We start from the raw sequence: 23,391 nt of genomic DNA on the forward strand, positions 1-23,391 counted from the left end.
TCCCATTGCCAGAAATATGACCAAAAACATGTAATCTATTATTAACGCCAAAACGGCTTATTTTAGGACAATAGTATCTTCGGAGAATATAATGAAGGCAATATGTCCTTTCTTTGCAATATGCTTTTGCTGATTAATCCCCCTATGAGTGAGATATTTTCACAAATTTTCTTGGAAGTGATTATATCGAAATGATGCCTTCAGCAAATTTGTAGCTCTTACTTTTGCGAATAACTTTACTGAAGACTTCAAATATCTATTTTGAATACTTTAAAAGTTATGGCTTGTTGTTTGTGGATTACTCTTTGTCGTCCATTTATTGTTCAATATAGTAATAATCCATTGAATTAAGCCAAACATTATTACGATAAAACGAATTTTGTATTTCATTTTTCTATCTACAACCGCTAGAAATAATCACCGAACACTTCCAAGTTGTCTGGAAGGAACTTGATAACTTATCAGTGCAAAAATGTTCATTTGTACGTACCTTCTGACTGCAATTTTTCTAACTTATAACCATCGGAACGATCTGAAACATATCGGAAAATGAAAGCGAAGTAAATAACTCTAAGCAACGGCGTAGCCAAGAGAAGGTTTTGGGGTTTAACACCATACAACCCCCCCCCCCCACCACACAAAAAATTGGATTGAAGTTGAAAATTTATTGATGCTGACTGATTTAATTCAATATTACAATAACAATTATCTGATCCGTACATCGATAACCTGTTGTTGTAAACATCATGAGGACTTTTGATAAATTGTCGGAATGGGGTCCTGATATGTAACTGATCTATTGGTCTTGATTTCACAGTTGTCTAATAGCATCAATATCAAATTCCTGCCTGAAAATATTCCAATAGAAAATTCCAGAGTTCTGTAATCAATCATAATCCTCAGATTTCTTTTTAAATTGAGCTCGCTTTTGTAAAGATGTACTGTAATAAGGGTCTTTATTTAATAGGAAGCGAAGTTAAAATTGATTTAATGTCTATGAAACATAGAACTGCTCACCAAAAAATGCATAACTTTCAACATTTGTTAAAAATGTTTTTGCCTTTCTCATTCACTCTAAAATTCGTCAATCTAATCCCGACCGGGAGTGCCGAGTGTCATATGCCAATCGACTCAGTTCGTCGAGATCGGAAAATGTCTGTGTGTGTATGTATGTGTGTATGTGGAAAAAATGTGACCTCTGTTAATCAGAGATGGCTGGATCGATTTGCACAAAGTTAGTCTCAAATGAAAGGTACAACCTTCCCATCGGTTGCAATTGAATTTTTTTATTGATTGGACTTCCGGTTCCGGAGTTACGAGTTGAAGAGTGCAATCACACAGCAAATCCCCATATAAACTGAAATGAAAAATTTTCAAAATCAAATTTGTATGACTTTATAATGTATGAAACATTGAGATTTGATGTAAGCTTGAAAAAAAATAATGTTTGACAAAAATTGATTTTTTGGACTTTGGTACATTTTTGCCTTTCTCATATAGAAAGGTTATGCAATCACTTTAAAAATCGCCAATCATACCGGCCCGGAGGGAGTATGCAGTGGGAGGTTGCTACTTTAAAATTAAAACTAGTTTAAAATTTCTTAACAAGTTGAAAATTTTCGGCAGGACCCGGACTTCCCGGATCTTTCTCCATGATCCGCCGCTGGTTTCAAGCGATGTTTCAGTATCACATAGTATCTCAACGTGGCTGTCGATCCATTGTACGTATGTGCAAATCGTATTGAACATGTAATATTCATTTCCACCATTGTATTGAACATAACCAGCCATGGAATCGTAGTCTGGACAAATGAGAAAAGCACAATTGCACTACTAGGTGAATTAAAACAGGTTTTTATTTTGGGAATGCGTCGAGTTGAGACGAAAACGTAATATGATTAATAACGAGGATAACACTTTCCGAATGTAGAGAGAAATTTATGAAAAATGACGATTTCCATTCGACTCCAGCAGGTCCTGATCGATTTTGATGAGAATTTGATTTTTGTTGTATGACCAATTATATGTATAGGTCAAATGTTCAAAAACAGTAATTTAAGGTCAAGATAGCATCATTTTGAAACCGCCGATTTCGGAGGTTTAGTATCTTCGGTGAGTCTTACAAACGTTAAACAGCGCATCATTTGATAAAATTATTTTGACGGTATATCGTCCAAAAAATATTTATGGTGAATTTTCTCAGGTTAATATTCATGACTACAATAAAGTCTCAACAAATTCGCTAAAGACACGAACTCTGTTACTATTTTCTGAAAAATTAACTCTGCATAATTTTAAGACTTCAAAAATTACGGTTTCGGAATTATGCCGTTTGGACAGTAAGATCGATTTTCACCAAACCCCCACCGATTATAAAATTTGTGTTCTAAAAAAACGTAATGCTGATAGGTGGGACCGAAAAAGTAAACAATCGCCAAAGAGGCGATACTATCATTTTGTCAATTTCAATAGCTAACACAAATTTTAATTTAATAATTTCAAATACTTCATGATGTTTTGGGTTTCGATCACTGAATCATGCAATCTAGGATGTAAAATACACAATATTTCTTAAATAGGAAATAAAACCAAGTCTGGAAATATTCACTGTTGATTTTCTTTGAATGGTATCACTGCTTGTATCGCCCTTTTCAAGAAAAAGCGTTGATTTCTTAATTCTCAGTCGCGTTGGAAATTTGAGTAAAGTATAAACTTCAAATCGATTTAAAAAAAATTTCGAATTTTTTGGCTCAGTACAATGTACATAACCCCTTTAGGAAAATTCAGTTTTCCCACCACAATGCATTTATTGAGGAATTTAGATATTTTTTTAACAGAGCATTAGCAATAATTCGTTTGTTTGTCTATTTTATGGGCCATTTTTTCGTTTTCGCATTGATTTGGTTTGAGATTTCTAGCACTGATGTTGTCCTATGCTGATTTGAGCGATTCTCTGAGTCCTGTCACTATCCCATGTAGTATGTGTTATCAAAAACATCGCGAAACATCAAGTTCTAAATATTCTCAAAAGATATAATATCCGAAGAGAGTGATAAGAGTTATAAGAAATGTCTCATCACATTGTTAGGTGGATTAAAAGCGGTTTATTTCGTACGATTTCGTCTGATTTGTTTGATGATAGTTGCCATTGATGTTAGGATTATTTTGATGATTTTCAGAATGATTGCATAACCTTTCTATACGAGAAAGGCTAAAATAATTTCAAGCTTCATTATTGTTAAAATTTCGCTTCTTTGTCTACTTTAGAACAATTCAACGACCACCCGCACTTGTCATTGACCTTTGGTGTGCAAGCTGAAAGTAGTGCGTGTCATTAAACGCAATTTACCGCACAATCTGATTTATTTTCTATGAAAATAAATGGCTCAAATTTAGATTTTCGTAGGCCAAGCCAGCTGCATTCCTTCCGAGATCTGCTCTTGTTCATCGGTACTGTTGTTTTTCCTAACATTTTACACCAGACTAATGAGTGTACCATATGACGATAAGTTATGAGTAGAACCACAAAACCGAACCGCCTCGAAAGCAAATCTCACAACTGCTCTCGTTTTTATTAACGAGTCCCATACTAGACGAACTGAATAAATTAAATCACGCACAGTATGAAAACAACTATGACTGGCATGGGAGCATCTGGTCGAGCTAGATGCTGATCGATCTATGAACAGAGACACCCAGCGATAGACGAGAGTATCACTGAACAAAAATTGTTGCGATATAGCATATGATTTGTCATTTGAACGACATAAAAACTCAATGTTGACGATTTCGAATGGCAATCATCCAAAAAATGGTGGATTCAAGATCGAATGACTTCATGTCTGTATTGGAATGAACAGTCTGTGATATTCGAAGGATAGACATAACGCCATATGAATTATTTGCACCCAAAAAAGTAAACGATGGTGCTTATTATTATCATCTCAACTAACAGTAGTTGATCATTCGTGTTTCATCTGTTTCCAGTGTTTGGGCTGGCTCGAATGACAGTCATTTGAAGCGCTTCATGCGTTTGCGAGATAAGTTTTTTCATTATTTCTGTGCAGTCGCAAAAAGTCAGTTCGCGAAATCAAAACGTGAAAAAACTGCTGCTTGTCATCTTCAAGACTAACGTACCCTAGAAAAATTGCTTTGGAGCTGATTTCCTGGTATTGGGAGAGAAACTAGCGTCCGGATCAAAGGATTTATTTGCATATTTTGGAGCAATGCCACTGACATGGTGTCTTTCAACATACAGGGAATAGCCGTTATTTAGTGCAAATAACTGGTCAAAGCCATAGTATGCAAGGCAAAGAGGGAGTACTGGAAAGGGAGTGAAATATACAATAGGTAAAATGTTTCGTAAGTTTGTGCACAGCTAGTTTCACGATCATATTTTTTAGGATGGATGCCAAATAGCTGTCAATTGATGACTATGTTGATCGGAACTGTTATTCTGGTGAAATGGTGGCACTAACGATTCAATATCGTACGGGAATCACAGCCCTAGGAACCACGAGTCCCGAGAGATTGTAGTTGCAGGTATTCCTATCCCAAGGTTTGGAAAATTTCCACGCGACCGGCACTAGGTGATGGCCAAATCTACTGGTTTCACATAGCCGTCTTAGTCCCTGAATCAGATTCGAGAGCTAGACGGATCGCATGATATGCAACATGAGCCAATGTTCGATCTGCTTTGGTTCTATCCCGATGACCATGGCGGCTGAACTACATTGCCCCACAATGCTGATTACCTTTGGAAATGTACAATCAATTAAACAATCTGACGCAGGTATTTCAGTTTTATTATGGAAGGGTTCAATTTATAGCATTAAGCACTATTTACACTTATCCGATCCGTTTCAGTTCCGTGCACGGACACCAATATTCTTTCATACAAATCAAAAGCGAGCATTCACACTTGTCCGGCACGGCACCGTCCCGGACAAGTGTGCTCACATTTGAAGCGTGTAAAATAATATTGGCATTCGTGCACGGTACTGAACCGTTGCCAAAGCGGATCGGAAAGGTGTTACTTTGACTTTATCGTTATGTTGTTACAATATTCTCTGCACAAAAGTACACTAAAAAAATCGAAACGATAATTCTATTTGTTTCAAACCGCTTAAAATTCATATGAAGAAGAAATGCTATTGTTATCGAGCGCACACATACCTTCTATGTGTCAATTGTATAAACTATGTATGCACACACATAAGTTATATGTGCATATTGTTATAGAATGGGGTTTTATGTGCCTAATAATTATGAAATGTGAATGTAAGATTAATATTTATTGTAAATACACACATTAGGTTTATGTGCCAGTAAATAGTGTCGTAAACGTATGCTTCCGCAATAGTGCAAAAATCTATAAACCAATAGGCATAACGTTTACTTTTTGAGTGTACTATGATTGTGGTTAATATACAGGTGGCATTCATGACACACGCCTGTTTACGAATATTTTGACGCATGAGAATTTTTTCAAAAAGACATCTGCAATGAGTTACTCTCTTTGTTTACTTTCTCTTTCGATTTTTACGGTGTCACTATAACGCTTTTCACTTATTTTACAGTACAGATCGAAAGACGGTGGTTTTAAGTAGCATATTATGACCAGACTTGAGGGATAAATGTTAAAGTGACCGAATTATTAACAGAAGAGAATGTAAACAAAGAGAGTAACTCATTGCAGATATGACTTTTTGAAAAAACGCTCAAGAATTGTAATAGTGATTTATTTCCTCTTTTCAGAAAACACCAGCACCGCACAAACGTAAGAGATTCTGTGATGGACCAACGTTGCCGCAAGAGAACACTGGTAGCAATAGGTTTGTTCCAGTACCAGGAGAAACTGGAAGTACTCCGGAGAAAACAGGGAGAAAATCGTTCCTGTATTATCTTCTTTTCTTTTCCTTCTTTTGGTACCAAATCGGAGTGAAAAGGAGCAAGAATGTTTTGTTCCGGAGCAACAGGGAGTGACTTCCGTGTACTGGAACAAACCTAATCATTGTTAGCAGAAAGGAAACCACTCTTTTGCGCTCAAGCAAGAAACCAAGTCACCCAGCAATTTTTAATTTACCGTAAAACTTGAAGGCACTGAGCTAGATCAGCAACCTCCCGGTGCGATTGTTAAAAGTCGATCAACGATCCAGTAGAATTACGCACTAGACAAGAGAATATGTCCGGAATTACAAATTCTGACTCATCAGAAAAATATCTTTAAAAAAGCACTAGCTCGGAAACGGTATCAATCGAAACTATGAAAAGTTTCGACTGACTCCGACGCAAATTCCGGAAACTTTTCTTCGTTGATTGCGCGAATATTATATTCTGGTACTGCTGGGTAAATTTCACATTGAAGAATAATTCCGTTGCTAGCTGCCATGATTCAGCATCGAGAGATAGAACCTATAGTCGAGATCGAACCAAGAGAGCAAGGCAAACCGTTGTCACTAAACGCCCTAGCACTAAACTAAAACAAGTTATATTACACATAAGACATAACTTTCTCCGCTGAAGGAAGGCAACAAATTTTTACCGTTAAATTTGAATACTGCGTAATTGTCTCTCTTCGTTTACTTTCGTAGTCACCGATGTTACGTAACATGTTTTAACTGAAGAATTTTTTTTTTGAAGACTCACGTACCGGGGGAGTAGCGATAAAAAAAGTTGTGGTTCAGCCGGAAATGAACTAGATTTCTGGCTGGTTCCAGTTCGTATTCTGGCTCCAGTAACACAACCGATTCTAATTAGCCACTGAAGTCGGAATACGAACTGGAACCAGCCAGAATTCCGGTTCATTTCCGGCTGAGCTTAACTGGGTGCTAAAGCTGTAAGATTGTCATGATGACATTCACACAGAAAAAAAAATGTTGGTAAAAATAAGAGTTTTTCACTCTTAGCAAAAAAGAACCAACGCATACTCTTAGTTTGAAAATAAAACTTTTATTTTGAATACTATTCTTCATTAGCTTAAAAGGAAAACTTTTATTTTGATTATTATTCTTGATTAATTTAAAAGTTTTACTTTCAACCTGATAGTAGGTGTTAGTTGTTTTTTGCTAAGAGCGGAACACTCTTACTTTTACCAATATTTTTTTTCTGTGTGTTGGTAACGAAACTATATTAAGCAAAGTGTCAAAAGTTTGAATTCAATGTGAGGTTTTTTTTATACAACGGTAGCATGTTACAAGCATTTGGATTGTGTTTTGATGTTTTTAGAATATATTATTTTGATCAATAGTTTTTAAGAAACCAATAACAATAAATTACGTTTGGAAAATGCAATAAACTGTTTCAATAATAATTATATACGTACAACCAATTCCTTGATTTGAACTGATCTGCTTAAAACCAAATATATATCGTCTTGTTCTTTGAGCAACTTTCATTCAACTTTTCGATGACATTTATGCTAAGAAATAATGGAAGTATTTCGATTTTCTGATTTGGTATATACGCTGAATATGGGGATGTCTTATCAATTTCGACGTTTTAGTTATTGTAAAGTTAATGTTAACATTTCAATCTTGATCGGTTGTTGCTTTGCAATGCGAAACTTTTGCTTCTATTTTCTGAATGTCTATCATTTGATACTTGCATACAGGGGTGGAAAGTAACTTGCAACAAAAATCAAAAGGCTGTCATCTAAAACACAACTGACAAATGTTAAAGGGCCGGGTCATATTGAATATCATTCGGAATAACGCTTCAGTTTTGGTACAGTGTAGTGGAAAATGAATGGACTTCCAAAAGAGCATTAATTTGTTTAGCCTGACCGCCATCCCCGTCATCTTCGGAGGGCATGTTTTGATCCACAGCAATCACAGGCAGTGGAATAGAAGGAATAGTTTCCTGATCCATATAGGTGGGTATTGAAGAGGTGAAAATGTTAATTTCATCTTTTACAACATCAATTCCGATTCTCGTGATGCATCTAGCAGCAGGAACGTGATATTTGGAAACTGCGGTTGGCTTTAGGTTTCGAATTTGCTCTGAATTCGAGTCCGAACTGGAAGTATTTAACCCATCATGAGCCCTGATATCAGTTCTAGTTACGCTGGTTGCTTTTCAACTGGTTCTGGTTCACTTTGGTCTCTGGGTTTGGTTTTCTGGTGTTGCCACGCTTTTGGTTTCGGATGGTACCGTACCAAAACGAGTCGAGGGCATGTGGTTTGGTGGCCACATTCGACTATGCATGCAGCCAAGGCAATGTTGCGGTTATGTTTATATTAGGCCCTGCCACGTGTTACCCATCTGGTTGGACATGTCTATACCTTATCTGGTTCCACACCAGATGATCCTGTGAACAGCCATGGCCGGTTTTACGGACCTGTGTCGGTTAAATTCATTTGCCTAATGAGTTCAATCAATCAGAACAGTGTAGTGGCTGAGAAATGGATGCGTCTGTCAGAGCATTTAGCATATTTTTAAGTGTTAATCTAATGAAGCGGCACCTGATGACAGCGATATACGTCGCTGGTTTCATCTGATGCAATGATGAGGAATACGATTATATATGTAGTTAGTTCTATCACCTATTGCAGCAAGGCACATTGGTAATCGCATGAAGCTTGATTGTTCAATCATTTTATGCTTAAAGGTAGGTGCTATTCCGCGAAACGTTATCCAATTTGTCCGACTTTTAAATTCTTATCGACTTATTATTTTAGCCAGCCGTCACGCACTAAGGGACTGTTTTCAGAAGTTACTCCTGTTGACTAATATTTCGTAAACTAATATACTGTACCCTATGCAACTTGATTGCTTAGTGCGCGAAAGAACGTGGAATATTGAACAAGGAACTCTATTTTATTGTTCTCGAATTAGTTTTTGTAATTCTATATAACGGCCACTTCGTAGGTATTGCATCACACTTATTTCATCCTACATACAAATGCCGTATATATTAGGTTTGCTGACTTCATCGGTTGAGCCACAATATCATCCATGATGCTACAACGGCGGTGGTGTGTATATACCAAACTAAAAGTTAGTAACGATCCATCCAAGTCAACAATGTGTTAAGAGGATTATTCGTGAAATCCTGTAACAATTGATGGCACAATGAATTAACTGGCCTAAAGCGATAAATAGCGATGCCTATAAAGATTCCTACGCTGTGAAGCATCGTCGAAGACCTATGCTCGTTAATTTGTCAACATTTTGTCTAGTGCTTCGCAGATTTGAGCAATCAAATTCCCATTCGTTTTTAAGCCGGCTTCCGAAAACAAAACATTCCTCTCCTTGGCAGGGAGTGACCACATGCGTTCCTATCTATTGTGCCACCTTTTCGTAACTACTAGTAATTAACTTAATTCATTGCATTGTAGATAAGATTTACGACCCGTTCGTCAAAAGAAAACAACAATGAATTCAGGTCTAAAATTGGACAGCCAATCCAACCAGTTAACGACTTAAACACTATGTTGAAAATAACCGAGTGAAGTCATTTTATAAGAGGCTGTTTTCGTTTCAACCATTAGCCATCGGAGAAATAAGGCATGCTAACGCCATTGTACGGAAACATGGAAAGTGGTAGAGGTACCGCATGTAAGATAATCTTTTCTCTCCATTTTCCACATGCTGTCGATTCAAGCTACCGACTGGCGGCAGTTTGAATCGACTCGTATCTATTTTCTTCCGTCAACGTTATCTCTTCAACCAACTAACTGACGTCTAATGGATTTTTTGCATAATATAATGAATAGCGTATTGAACCCATTTTCATCTTATTCCATTTGCTACTCCGTCCATTTTAAGGCGTTGAACGGTGTTTCATAATCGTATATAAAATCATTTTCTAAGGTTTTCGCGTTATTTCCTCACAGCCGTATATAGTAAGCAAGTTTAGAAACTGCTGAGATATGCATCAGTACAAAATATAAAATCTAAATATATGTTGAAATCTCAGCTGTTCAGATTTCGAAACAAAAAAATTAGTGTGCAGTTGAGAATCGGTACACTCCTAGCAACAATAAACAAAAACCACCTAATCCACCTAACAGTGAGATGAATCATTTCTTACAAATATCACTGTAGGATTATTAATTAGTTTGCAGAACTCATGCGAGGTAGGCACCCAACTAGAGGTAGGATGAACACAGTTTCGAGTGCTGCACCAAGAAAACTTCGAATAAACTGAATAATTTATGGAAAATCTGTTTGAAAGCGTGAACTGAAACCCTAGGAAAAACTACCACTAGTATAGACACTTTGTTGGCCTAGAGGAAGTATTGTGATCATATGTGATCGCAAAAAACTGTGCTTCATGCGTTATTTTGAAAACGGCCAATAAGCATTTTGACGCATGCATATGCCGAAAACTGATATTTTTATATTTGATTGACTATTTTTATTTAGTTGTTACCCTTGAAAAATATAATATAATAAAATACAACCTAATTTCCTTCTACTTTCGGAAAGAGTTATTATCGTTATTAATCATATAACGTTTTCATTTCAACTCTACGCATTCCCAAAGCAAAAACTTGTTCAGCAAATGTTGAAAGTCATGCAATTTTTCGGTAAGCAGTTCTATGTTTCATAATCGACCCGGTGACAAAGCCCCCTGTAGAACATCACCGGAAAAGAATTAAAAATATATCGGCTAAGCAGCCGAAAGGCAGCTAACACCGCAAATCGTTTTCCTCCCAGACACACTCCACAAAAATCTTCATCATCGAGTCGCCAGACTCGACCACAGAGTGCTACTGAAATGACACACTACAATATACAAAAGTTCCGATCAACACGCCTCACACAAAACTCCAAAAAAACTCGCAAAAAGTGCTCCTCACTCAAAAGAATATGAAAAAGTTTGAGCGGCTTAAAATACACTAACTGCTACACGTGCGCGACATTTATTGCCCTACCCTGTCAGTATACGATCCACAGATCTTGACTACCGCTGTCAAAATGTATAAACTAACAGCAGTCTGGGCCATAATCCGACCCAGCTCCGGGTTCAAGTTAAAACGACACAAGGTGGTTCGTACCTCGGTTGGCACCGCGGGGAGGCAAGAGATAGGAGTTCTGTATCAGAGGTGAATGACATGACAGCATAATGTGGCCTCAGGTGGCACAATGATACAGCTTTGACAATCAGAATAAAATGACACATTCTTTCGTGACGTTACAACGATGTGACGACTGTTTATTCGGCAAATATGTTATAACTTTATCAAATGAACGCCTACATCAAAACTTATTACAGATGCGGAAAGTAGACAAAATTTCACGAAAGATTCAATCAACATTATGTTTATTATGGTTATGTTTATTACCTTCACCAACAGGCCTCTTGGCCCCAATGGTGGTTGTTTAAACTAATTACATTTTAAAATTGCCAATATTTTCGCTTTTATCGCATTCCGCGTCCGGTTGAAGTCAAAAGCCATCGCCACACGGTTAAAAATTCGCTGGAGTCCGGTAACAGCGCTCTGGCAACCGTAGTTGGTTCTCCTAAACGGAACTCGCAGAAGAGAGTTATTACATAGAGCTCGAACGCGGGCTTGAAGATCCAGACGTCCGAGGATTGTAGAGAAATCCACTCTGGCGAACAGGGCTCGAGAGCAGTCCCTCCGAATGCTGAGTGTATCGAGGTGTATTAGCTGGCAACGGTTTTCATAGCTCGGCAGCTGCAATCTGTTTCGCCATGGGAGATGCCGAAGGGCGAAGCGTATGAAGCGGCGTTGGACAGCCTCGATTCTGTCAATCCCGTTCTGGTAGTACGGATTCCAAACAGCAGAACAATACTCTAACGTTGAGTGGGCCAACGCGCAGTAAAGCGATTTAAGACAGTAGACGTCCCTGAAGTTTTTCGCTATTCGGAAGATAAACCTAAGCTGTCGTGACGCCTTATCCACGATGTATGAAGTATGTAGTTTGAACGTTAGTGCCGAATCCACGATGACTCCGAGATCCTTGATGTGAGAGTGTCTTGGAATGCTCGAGCCGAAGAAATGGTAGTTAAACTGAGCTGGATGGCATTTCCGCGTGAACGTAATGATTGAGCATTTGCTCGGGTTCAAAACCATTCTGTTTAGATCACACCACGTACTAAAGCTGTCCAGTTCCCTCTGAAGAAGCTCGGCATCGGTTTTATCCCGCATTTGTCGAAAGATTTTCATGTCGTCGGCGAAAGAAAGGCGCGGTCCTTGTAATGTGATATTGACGTCATTAATGTAGAGGAGGAATATTACTGGACCGAGATGGCTTCCTTGTGGTATGCCGGATGTAGCGAAGAATGGTGCAGATAGACAGTTCTTAATGCTGATTTGGAGTTGCCTTCCATCGAGGTAGGAATGAAACCAGCGCAGAAGTTGTCCATGAATGCCGAGTTTGTCTAGCTTCAATATTGCGATATCATGGTTGATTTTGTCGAAGGCCGCAGATAGAGCCATGTAAATAGCTTCGGTTTACAATCCGTCAGCGAATCCATCCATTACATAAACTATCTATTGCGCTCATGACAAGATTTTTTTATAAAATACACGAACAACTTCATAACATTGTATAGAAATTGTTATTACTTCACTTACACGATCATTAAAAGTGGCACTAGTGACATTAATAATACCTCGCTTAATCGACATTTAAAATGAATTCTGTGAGTTGACTACGAATATATTTCTTTTTTTGGTTTTGTCAGTTTCGTTCCGTGTTATATTTGGTTGAACGGTTCCTGTGTCCTAATACTGATGGAGCCTTTAATCAGATGGCCAATGGGTTCACGTGGTTTGTGCGCTCTGGTTTTCGGAGGTTCGGTTTGTCAATACATACTGTATTTTCGGAATCTATAGATTCGACAGAAATGATTCCTTCGGTTGGATGGCGGCGGTTTGGTATATTTGAATGCAGACGTGAATGGTAGTATGCTTTCAGTGCAATCGGAGTTTCTACTTTCTACGTGACTTATACCTAATAAGCTGGACTCTGGCGAATGGATCAGGTGCGTGGTAATGAAACCGATGCGGTTGTGGTGTAAAAACTACTGTTTGCAACACTCAACACTCAATTCTAATTCTAATAAACCTACTAATCGAATGAAGAAAAGTCCATCTGGTAATTATTGCAAGGAAGTCGCAGACTACTCAGCGGTTAACTGCCTATTGGACGCGTGAACAACACCGGAATGAAGTACCTATGCGATGGCGCCCTCAGAGCAGAACGACACGGAGGCCCGAGAGGTCGTAACGAAAATGATGGCTCTTCCGGAACCCTGGAACTTTATCACCAGTTGAAATATTGGCTATGCTCCGGTAGCATCTGAAACGAGCTCAGCTTATTTGTGAATTAGCCCGGAAGAGAGAAAAACTAAAACAAAAATCAAACTCATATCAAAATCGACGAACACTTCATGATGGCCCAACTGAACCCAATCGAATCCGTACTGCACCGAATTTTGGATCAACTGGATGCGAAAGAGGCTCAGGAGACTGGAAACCGGTGGACTTAACGTACAACAACAAGAACATCATATTCTACACGAAAAAAAAATCCGTTCTTAAATTCAAGAAAGCAAGATAACGATTTCGTGAACTGATCGATTTACGAAAACTGTGACCACGTTTCTGAATTTGGAATAATAAACCTCGTATTGATGAAACTGCTTGTGTTTCCAAAAAAACTAGTTCAGTCGAATATATACACGGCGTTACAAAAATGTATGTTTTGTAGGATTAGGGACCATCCATAAATGACGTAGCATTATATGGGCGAGGGGGGAGTTTTGTATTTTGTGATGATGTGTGACGACAGGGGGGTAGGGGGTCATATCATGCTACGTAGCTTTTTTAAAGGTGAATAGGGGTTGACCTGATGTCACGACAATCTTACCCGTTTCATCTAAATAACATCGTTTTTGATTTTTTAAAAAAATTTTACGGGGACAGCGAGGGGGGGTGAGGGTTACCGTCAAGCTACGTAATTATCAGGGGGTATATAGCATTTTGTGACGAAATGCTACGATGGGGGAGGGGGGTGTTAAAAATCACTCAAAAAATGCTACGTCATTTATGGATCATCCCTTACTGTGGTTGTTCCCTGGACATGTTTAGTTTTTGTTGTGATACTTGTTTACAATTTGGAAATACACAGCCGACAGTTAAACGATGTTCATGACTGGAGGAGCTCATTCGCGATTTTTGTGATTTCTCATCAAGTTACAGTGATATTTTTTTCATGAGTTTGCTATCGGATTTTTCCGTCAGAGTAGCGTGATTTATGTTCATGATTGCATGATCTTAGTGACGACTTTCGTAATTTCTATTTCGTGGTATGATCATGAGTGATGCACATGATTACAGGATACTAGTCACGAGTTTTGTGTGGGTAATATTCATGATTTCAGGATTTTTGTTTCGATTTTCATATTTTCTATTCACATTCTCGTGATATTTTAGTCGCGAGTAGTGATTTATGTTCATGATTTATGTTATTTTTATTCACGTTATTTTGATATTTTAGACACGAGTAGAGTGATTTACGTTCATGATTTCAAGATCTTAGTCACGATTTTTGATATCTATATCACGTATAGTATGTTCTTGATTTTATGGTCTTAGTAACGATTTTCGTAATTTATTTGCATGTTATCGTGATAGTTTATTCTAGAGCTTACTTTCGAATTTGACACGTGGAGTGATGTGACTGATGTTCATGTTGTTTATGAATATTTGGTTTAAAAAATTCGAACAAAAAATTGTTTACGAATATCACATTTATAACAAATGCTGATAGCAATATAACACGATCATAACAACTTGAGATAGCATAATTGACCCCAACATAGCTTCCCGATCAGAAAGAAATAACAAAATTATTACAGACTGAGTTACTTTGTTATGATAACAAGTTGTGTTATAACTTTGGTCTCGTTAGTTGGTAAAATAACTGAAAACATAACAGAAATTCTCCTAGTATACATCAAAAATATGACAACCTGTGATAGGCTTGTATCACAATTATAACAAATTTTGTCAGGTTCTCCCACGGCCAATATAGCTTGTATTACCTATTATATAGTATCAACAAATTTAGCGTGCAGGTCTAAAATAGAATAGAATAGAAAAATATAGCATACATTAAGGCGTTTTTCGTTTAAAAGCAAAAAGCTTCATGTAGCAAAAGCTTTTTATAGTTTTGTCAAATGATTGCATACATGCTGGCTGATTGTTATTATGAATATATGACACGCTGATTGATATTTGTAGATATAGCGATTTGAACCTGGGTATTCTGAGTTTTATGGGGATATTTCCTACATGAACCAACGACGTTGCTTTCGACCGATGTTTAATGTTAGCATAATATTCTACGCATTCGTCAAGGGCAAAACGATTATAGATGCAGAAGATGTTTCCAGAACGCACACATTGAACTTTGCCAAAGCCTAAGGACTGTTTGTTTTCCTTGTATAATACGCTTTGTTTTCATGCAGTTTTGTTTACTACTACAGCTGCTTATATTACGATAGACTGAATAGCTTTATAATATCTTTTCAGATTAGGAAAGTGGGGTTATTTTTAGATTCTGAATAGTGTGCTTCGGTGCTTCTCTTGTACGATTTACACGATTTTTAGAAATAATGTCGATGCGATATGGTAGCATTGAGCGGAAAATCTACCTACATTATTTTACAGAGAATACGACAAATGTTACTTATGATTCCAAATAGATTCAAAGAAACAAATACCAAAGTTTTGAGGGTTGAATTTTGAGATTTCAAGTAAAGTCGCTTTCGGGGTTTTTTATTGGCATATTTAATATGGGTAAGATTAAGCAAACAGGTACAATCTCACATCTAATAAATTCGCAGAAATACATTTTTTTACAATAGCTCAATCTATCAACTGCGAATATTATAACAGATAATCATAAAATTCGAGAAATTGTTGAGTTTATTTAGTGTTAAGGAGGAAATTATTCAATACACATTAAAGTTTTTAGCTATTTCAAGCACTATCTAAAACACATATTTAAATTGTAACAGCAAACAATAATACCAGCTGGGATATGCACATGTTCAGAGATTTCTAGGCCATTTTGAAATATTGATAGCTTTATACAGCATACTCACAAATATTAATCTTTCAACAATTTGAACAGGTCACATTATTCCTTTTTCAACTTTCTACAAAATGAATCAAGTATTTTGATTATTACGAAAATTTGTTAGTTTGATTTTTTTAAGACGAACGAAGCACCATCGAATACAACGGAAACATTAGTACATATGCGCATTCAAAGTAATTGTCAGTTCATTATAAATGCCAAACTGTCTTAGGTGGAATGAAAAGATACATCAATCTCAAACTCAAACATTTTTATGCGGGGGTTTAAATAAAAAAAATACAATGCTTTGGTAATTCGGAGAATGCACAAAATCAGATACCCAAAAACTGGACAAGTTTCGGTTGTTTATGAATATTTGGTTTAAAAAGTTTAATAAATGCGCATAAAAAAAAGGCTTCAGCGTATTAGCAAGTAGACGGTCCTTTGTGTAATATAACAATTATTCACAGTTGATTGATTAATTTGTTTATTTGGGCTTTTACCAACTGGTCATTTGCCCGCTTTACAGTTTACAGTTAGCGTTCAAAGATAATTGTGAAAGAATATGTAATATATTATAACATCATCGTTATATGCGTACATTAAAATCATATTAGCAGTTCAATGATATCACCAGAAGATATCTTGATATAAGTTTGCTTGCCTTGCTGATTGGGATATCACAAAAATAACACAGTGAGTAATAAATATCAACATGAGATATACATTTGATAGATTTCTGTTATGTCGTTCTGATCGGGTTGTATTACTTATTGTATAATATCAATGATTTTAGCGTGCACGTCTAAAAATAGAATACGAGAAAAATAAAGCATACATTAGGGCGCTTTTTACTTTGGAGCAAAAAGCTTCCTGCAGCAAAAGCTTTTATAGCATTGCCAAATGATTGCATACCTCCTGCTGGCTGATTGTTATATTGTGAGTATATGACAAGCAGATTATTATTAGGGGCTATGCATAAATGACGTAGCATTTTGGGGGGTAGGGAGGGTATACCAAATTTGTGACGAAGTATGACGAGGGGGAGGATAGGGTTAGAAGTTGTGCGACGTAGCATTAAGTTTAAAATCCATTGTTTAGAGAAAACAATTTAATTATCCTAATTACCAAGAGAATTGAATTTAAATTCGAACAAGTTACTTTGTTGCAGTTTTTCATGAGGTAAATTTTACGATTCACGGAATTACAAGCTCGCAAAAATACGAAAAGATTTTGTATGCGGATTTAACTTGCTACATTAGTTAGCTAATGTTGCTAACTAGTAGACTCAGTTTGGAACTGAATTAAATTTTCACTTCGGATTCAACCAATGTTGATAAAAGTCGTCAAACATTTTGAAAGGACATGTATTTAAAATAATTGAAAAACATATGTAATTTTTTTTTCATCACTCGGGCGCTTTGCATGGGAAATGCTACGTTATTTACGAGGGGGAGGTTAGAATTTTGTGACCAAATGCTACGAGGGGGGAGGGAGGGGTCAAAAATCGCCAAAAAACGCTACGTCATTTGTGTACGGCCCCTTATTGTCTTTATTGCCGCTTTGAACCTGGGTATTCTGAGTTTGATGGAGAAGTTTCCTGCATGAACCAACGACGTTGTTTTCGACTGAGGTTTAATGTTAGCATAATATTCCACGCATCCGTCAAGGGCAAAACGATTATAGATGCAGAAGACGTTTCAGGAAAGCACACATTGAACTTTGCCCAAGCCTAAGTGCAGTTTATTTTCCTGGTGTCATACGCTTTGTTTTTATTCAGTTTCACTCACTAATACAGCTGCCTGTATGACGATAGACTGAATAGCTTTATAATATCTTTTCAGATTAGGAAAGAGGGGCTATTTTTAGATTCTAAATAGTGCGCTTTGGCGCTTCTCTTGTACGTTAACGTGTTTTACATGGTTTTTAGAAATAATGTCGATGCGACATGGTAACATTGAGCGGATATTTTACGTAAATGATTTCACGAAGTATACAAATTTAAGATTCCGCATAGATTCAAAGCAACAAATGAGTTTTGAGGTTTCAAAATAAATCTCTTTTAGGGATTTATTATTGGCATTTTTGATATGGGGAAGACTAAATAAACCAGTGCAATTTCATTTCAATTCGCGTTTCTTTCATTTGGACTGCTTGATACTTCCTGCATATTCTTCGAAATAAATTTTATAGGAAAATTATAATCTTTATAAAAAAAGCTCTTTGATAACTTCACGATTTCAAAGCTTTTTATAATAATGGCTTTAACATTTAAATCATACGCCTCCTACTCGCAGTTATGTGTCAGAAGAGTGTCTCAGAAAATAGGAAATGTCATCTCTTAATCCAACTGAAACCAAGTAAGTCAATCAAACACCTCACTGACAAGTTCTCCGACCACTTGCATCTAAAACTTGTCTATACCCAAATGCGGAATTGTGAAAATCCAAATAAAAAATCAAAAGCTTCGAAAATTTGCTTTAAAAAGACTGTACTTACTGTAAAATCATCGTTGTATGCGTACATTAATATTATATTATTAATCCAATGATAGCACCAGAAGATATAATCTTGATATAAGTTTTCTTGCATTCCTGATCAGTATATCATAAAGATAACACAGAGAGTAATAAATATCAACATGAGATATAAATTTGATAGTTTTCTGTTATGGTGATCTGATCGGGTAATAAACGGGATATTGGTCCATGAACTATATCACGAACACGATTTGTGACTCTATAATGTATTGTTGGTGCTCAGCGCAGTTTACATTTTCTGCTGAGACATCACACTGAACCTTATCAAATGAATAACGATGTTCTAGGTCCTATTAGTTTTCTTATATCTACTGCTCGTGCCTCTTGCTGCTCGCCAGTAGTTGGACATATATGACATTTCAAGGAATATCATCTGCATGGAACAAAAATGATTCTCCTAATAATACTATAGATTTTGTGAAATAGTTGCCGTGAAAATTTAATGAAAATGTTGCATGAAATTGAAAATGATTAGGGCTATCTTCTAAATATCATAAGCACGCAAGATAGATCCTAGCTCAAGTATTAGGAATCGAACCCATGAATAATATTTCATGATTTTGTGAAATATTTTATGTACACGAATAGTCAGTCGTGACTATTGTACTAGGAATCATGAACCAGTTTACATGAATAATATTTTACGATTTTGTGAACTATTTCACGAGCACGAATGGTATGTAGTGCCTATTATACTAGGAATCATGTATCAGTTTACGAATACATGAAACATATTTTATGATTTCGTGAACTATTTCACGAGCACAAATGGCAAGTCGAACAATTCGTTTGCTTAATGAAACGTTTCGTGGAAAAACTTGTAATAAAAATAAAAGCGTTTCCATAGAACTACGAGTCATATGTATGAAAAACTCGTATATTTTACGAAAATTGTCTGTACGTACACACCTAGAAAAAATAGTGTAAATTTACGTCTCCTGACCCTGACATATACGAGCATCAAAAATGACTTAGTTTTACGTTTGATTTTAATTTCACATGACGTTTAATTTCGTAAATCATGTAATTTTACTCCACATACAGCGTTTGTTCTGAATGGTAGGAAGTGTAATTTTATGTTATTGCGCATGTAAAGTATACGTTTCATGTAAAATTAAACGGAACACGGTAATGTTCCGTCATTTCGTAAATTACGGTTTGTTGAATTGTGTCATGTTTGCAATTACGTCAACGATAAAATTCAGATTTTTTTGGTGTGTAGCGTTTTACGAATATTTACTCAGTGGCTGCACGTGCTGTGAGATCCGTAACCTTAAGCTTCGGTAATTTTTTTGAATTTTAACCTGGAATTTTCCTCACCTACCTTTAACAGTAAACGAATTAGATAAATCGATTCTTTCAAAATTGATATGCGACGGTCCCCTTAAAGATAATGAAGTTGCTTTGGCGACACTATGCGCGTCTAATCTGGATGTCGTCTGGTCACACAGACAATACTACTATTTTTTTTAGAAATAAGGTTTCAAATTTAGCACATAAATCATTTGTAAGCAGAATCATCGATTTATAAAATTAAGTAAACAATAATCGATTTTGAAACCGCTCTAGATGTCTAGTTCTCTTGAATGATACTGCATAGTATAATGTCCTGCTCAAATACCAAACAGCATCTCATATTCCACGCAATGCTATACGGTTATCGGGCGTGTTTCCTATCAAGCAGATTTCCCTCATAGTTAACCTACATCCGAACTTATGTTCTTGTGGCTTATTATTTATTTATTCAAATGATTTAATCCATTGCCGGTCTAAAGCCTCTCCGATCCGGATATCTGGTCATCTAAAGCATTCAGCATCACCGGCTGCAATCATTTGCCTGAATGATTTATTACATTTGATGCTTTTCTGTGCCAGCTGACAGCCGTTAGCCATCAAGACAGCCTTTACCTAGCCTCTTCATTTCAGTGTGGCCTACATATATGGAAATATACACCGTCAGTGAGCATACTCTGCCATTCTCCCTCCAAACCCCCTGACATACATGATGCATCTTAAGCTCGTAAATTAATCAAAATTCCCCTTTGCCCACACGAGACCGGCCCAGGGGCTCAGAAGGAGAAACGGGAACCCACAATTCATTGTTATTTATTTATCGATATCTTGTAAACAAGACAGAGGCTTGTGATACAATTTTTCGAATGTTTATCTTTATCTTACTTCTAGGCCTTTGGATAGATGCACCGGGACGCATATGTCACACTGCTGAGGAAATGGAAGGCGATAAACGCATCACGATGTTATTAAGCCGGGATATAAACAGCTTTGTTGTTCTATTGGATTTCAAGCTAAACATTGTAATGGGTGAAGAAGTTATTAATTTGCTTAAAAATATTTCTTAAATTCTGATCAAAAAATATTGTCTGATATGAATTGCTAGTATAGTTTTGAAATACACCAGATTTTTTATTTCAGTCAAACGATGTTTTGGGAACTTGCAAGTTTTGTTAACTTTGCTTGTCGAAGATCAACAATGTAATTATATACAGGATAATTCAAAACGTTTGACAGCACTACATCGACGAAGTACGCATGGAACAAATATGTGTTGACCAGATCCTATCAGTTGAATATCTTTAAGGTAATAAGGTGACCAAACAATTCGTGTTAAAAACGAACCACAGATGCTTTTGGATAATGTAGATATATACAATATCCATGATTTGAAAAAGTGAATCTCTGCAGCCCAGAAAACGTTTATACAGTAGTTAAAATACAGCTTAGTATCCAAGAATCAATATTTGTTGTCGAACAAATACCACCTGGTAGTGATCCACTCCTAGGCATCGCCAATCATAATACCCATTTTATTCACGGTCAGATTTTGTCGGTGATACCTATCAATTGTTTCGCAGTAGTCACGGCGAAAACCAAGGATAAGATGATACATTTTTTTAATGTCTTAACATTTCATAGAAAAAATGTCTATAGACATCAGATCTCGGATGCAGATATAGCTTTTAAGTAAAATTTTCCAGATTTCCAAATAAAAGTCTGCAAGGGTGTCTTCTAAATGAAAATAATGTTTTACATCATTCCAAATATAAGCAATATGAAAACATGTCTTTACATCTTCGTTTGATGATAGGGGAACTAGTGGTAAGCTCGACACTGTAGGTAAGCCCGAAATCCCACGACTTTTCCCAAAAATCAAATTTCAAATCCTACAATAATGTCAGGATATTATTAGAAAAGCTTATTTGTTTTTTGTGGTCTAGTAGGAGGTTGACAACAGTCTGATGTTAAAGTATATCGGCCAAGAATTGATCCACTGGGTGTCTGCTCCCATGTCATAAGAGGTGACAGAAAACAGGATTTTTCAAGTCAGTGTTTCTCAGTGTCGAGGATTGCATGGCTGGAAGGACTCAAATATGCTAGTCGTGCACGGAGTGTCGTGCTTACCCTTGCTGGGTAAAGCGAATCTCTGGCACAGTGGACGTCTCTTTCTTCGCAAATCGTAGGACGCTCAATTGATGTTCATGTCCCTAATACTCATTTGTTCCATAGCTTTAGTTCAATAATCATATTTCCATGAAGGAAACTTCTATTTTGGAAAGCTACTTAACTCCGTCTTCGTAACTTTTCAATAAAAATGGGATGTCAAAAAAACCCCGTGAAATACCTCGTGCATGTTTACTCTCGAATAGCGCTATTGACCCATGTCTTATATTCGACCTAGTAACTCAATATGATCGACAGTGACACAAATGCCCATCATCTCAACTGGTTCAGCTCAAAAAGTTTTGTAGAAGAGCTTAGAATCGCAGGCGGATGGACGGGTCGGAGGCATCTAAGTTCGCTCGCAAAGCATACAGAAATGCCCATGCATCCTCTGAGCGAAGTGGTCGGAAAAGTCTCTGCACAACTGTCTAAAGTCTCAACGACATTAGTAGATTAAATAAGCCACCTCCAAAATCAAATGGTGAATACTCGTCTGACGAAAAAGTAGTACTCAACTGTTTTTTTTGACACACACTTTCCAGGTGTGATTTTACGATTCTGAAAGGATGAGGAATATACCTTTCTAACAGTATGCTACGTTATGTTATTTTGTTAGAAATACTATAGAATTTAAGGAAAACAATATAAAAATATCAATTATTTTGCGATAGATTCATGAGAAATGCGTAAAATGCTTAACATTTTTATATGGGATTTACATTGCATATACCAATGTTTTTGATACAGGGCCATTAAAATAATTTTGGCCCAAATTTAAACAATAGTTAGATAATGAGAATAAAATTGTTAAATTATTTACTATTTTTAGGTCCAGTGGACTACGCTCAAGCCTTGAGCGCAGTCCACTGGACCTAAAAATAGCTAACGAGAGAGATTTGGCCCGATCGGTGAGAGGGAGAGGTGACGATCTGCTTATAGGAGACATTGGGGGGTCGATGGGTCAATTAGGAGGTATTGGAGGCTGCAGCGGTGATTACAAAAACTGTTGGGAACATGTGATGGCATCATCACAGTTCCTCGATGGCGGAGTGGTTAACGCACCCAACTAGAGACTGGGAGATCGCAGGTTCGATTCATGCTTGAGGACATATCTTTTCTCAGTGTTTCCAATAAAGGTGAGTTTTCACCGTTTCTTCATTCTCACTGTTCCGGTCATTCTTTCTCTGTCTGTTTTCCAGTGGACACGTTCATAAAGAATCCTTGAGAATTTGGTGTTTACCTACCTGGGATCCTAACCATAATTTAATTTAGAGTTCATAGTAAGAGTAGAAAAAGGTGGTAAAGCCAGTTTGCTTTTGGCCTTCGTGGA

At 36.8% G+C, this 23,391-nt stretch overlaps 1 long non-coding RNA gene across 3 annotated transcripts; it reads left to right on the forward strand.

Annotated features, from left to right (window-relative positions):
• The first annotated feature begins 3,722 nt into the window (after nucleotides 1-3,722).
• Nucleotides 3,723-7,225, forward strand: LOC131677839 (uncharacterized). 3 transcript variants are annotated; one of them, XR_009303437.1, is made up of 4 exons: nucleotides 3,723-4,350; nucleotides 4,404-4,792; nucleotides 5,580-5,671; nucleotides 5,758-7,222. It is a non-coding gene; the product is annotated as an uncharacterized LOC131677839 (long non-coding RNA). The 3 variants fall into 3 exon arrangements; XR_009303435.1 differs by having other exon boundaries at nucleotides 4,404-5,671; nucleotides 5,758-7,225; XR_009303436.1 differs by lacking the exon at nucleotides 5,580-5,671 and having other exon boundaries at nucleotides 3,724-4,350.
• Nucleotides 7,226-23,391: the final 16,166 nt, after the last annotated feature.

This window comes from Topomyia yanbarensis, chromosome 1 (assembly GCF_030247195.1).
Source record: "Topomyia yanbarensis strain Yona2022 chromosome 1, ASM3024719v1, whole genome shotgun sequence".
Taxonomy (NCBI): Eukaryota; Metazoa; Arthropoda; class Insecta; order Diptera; family Culicidae; genus Topomyia; species Topomyia yanbarensis.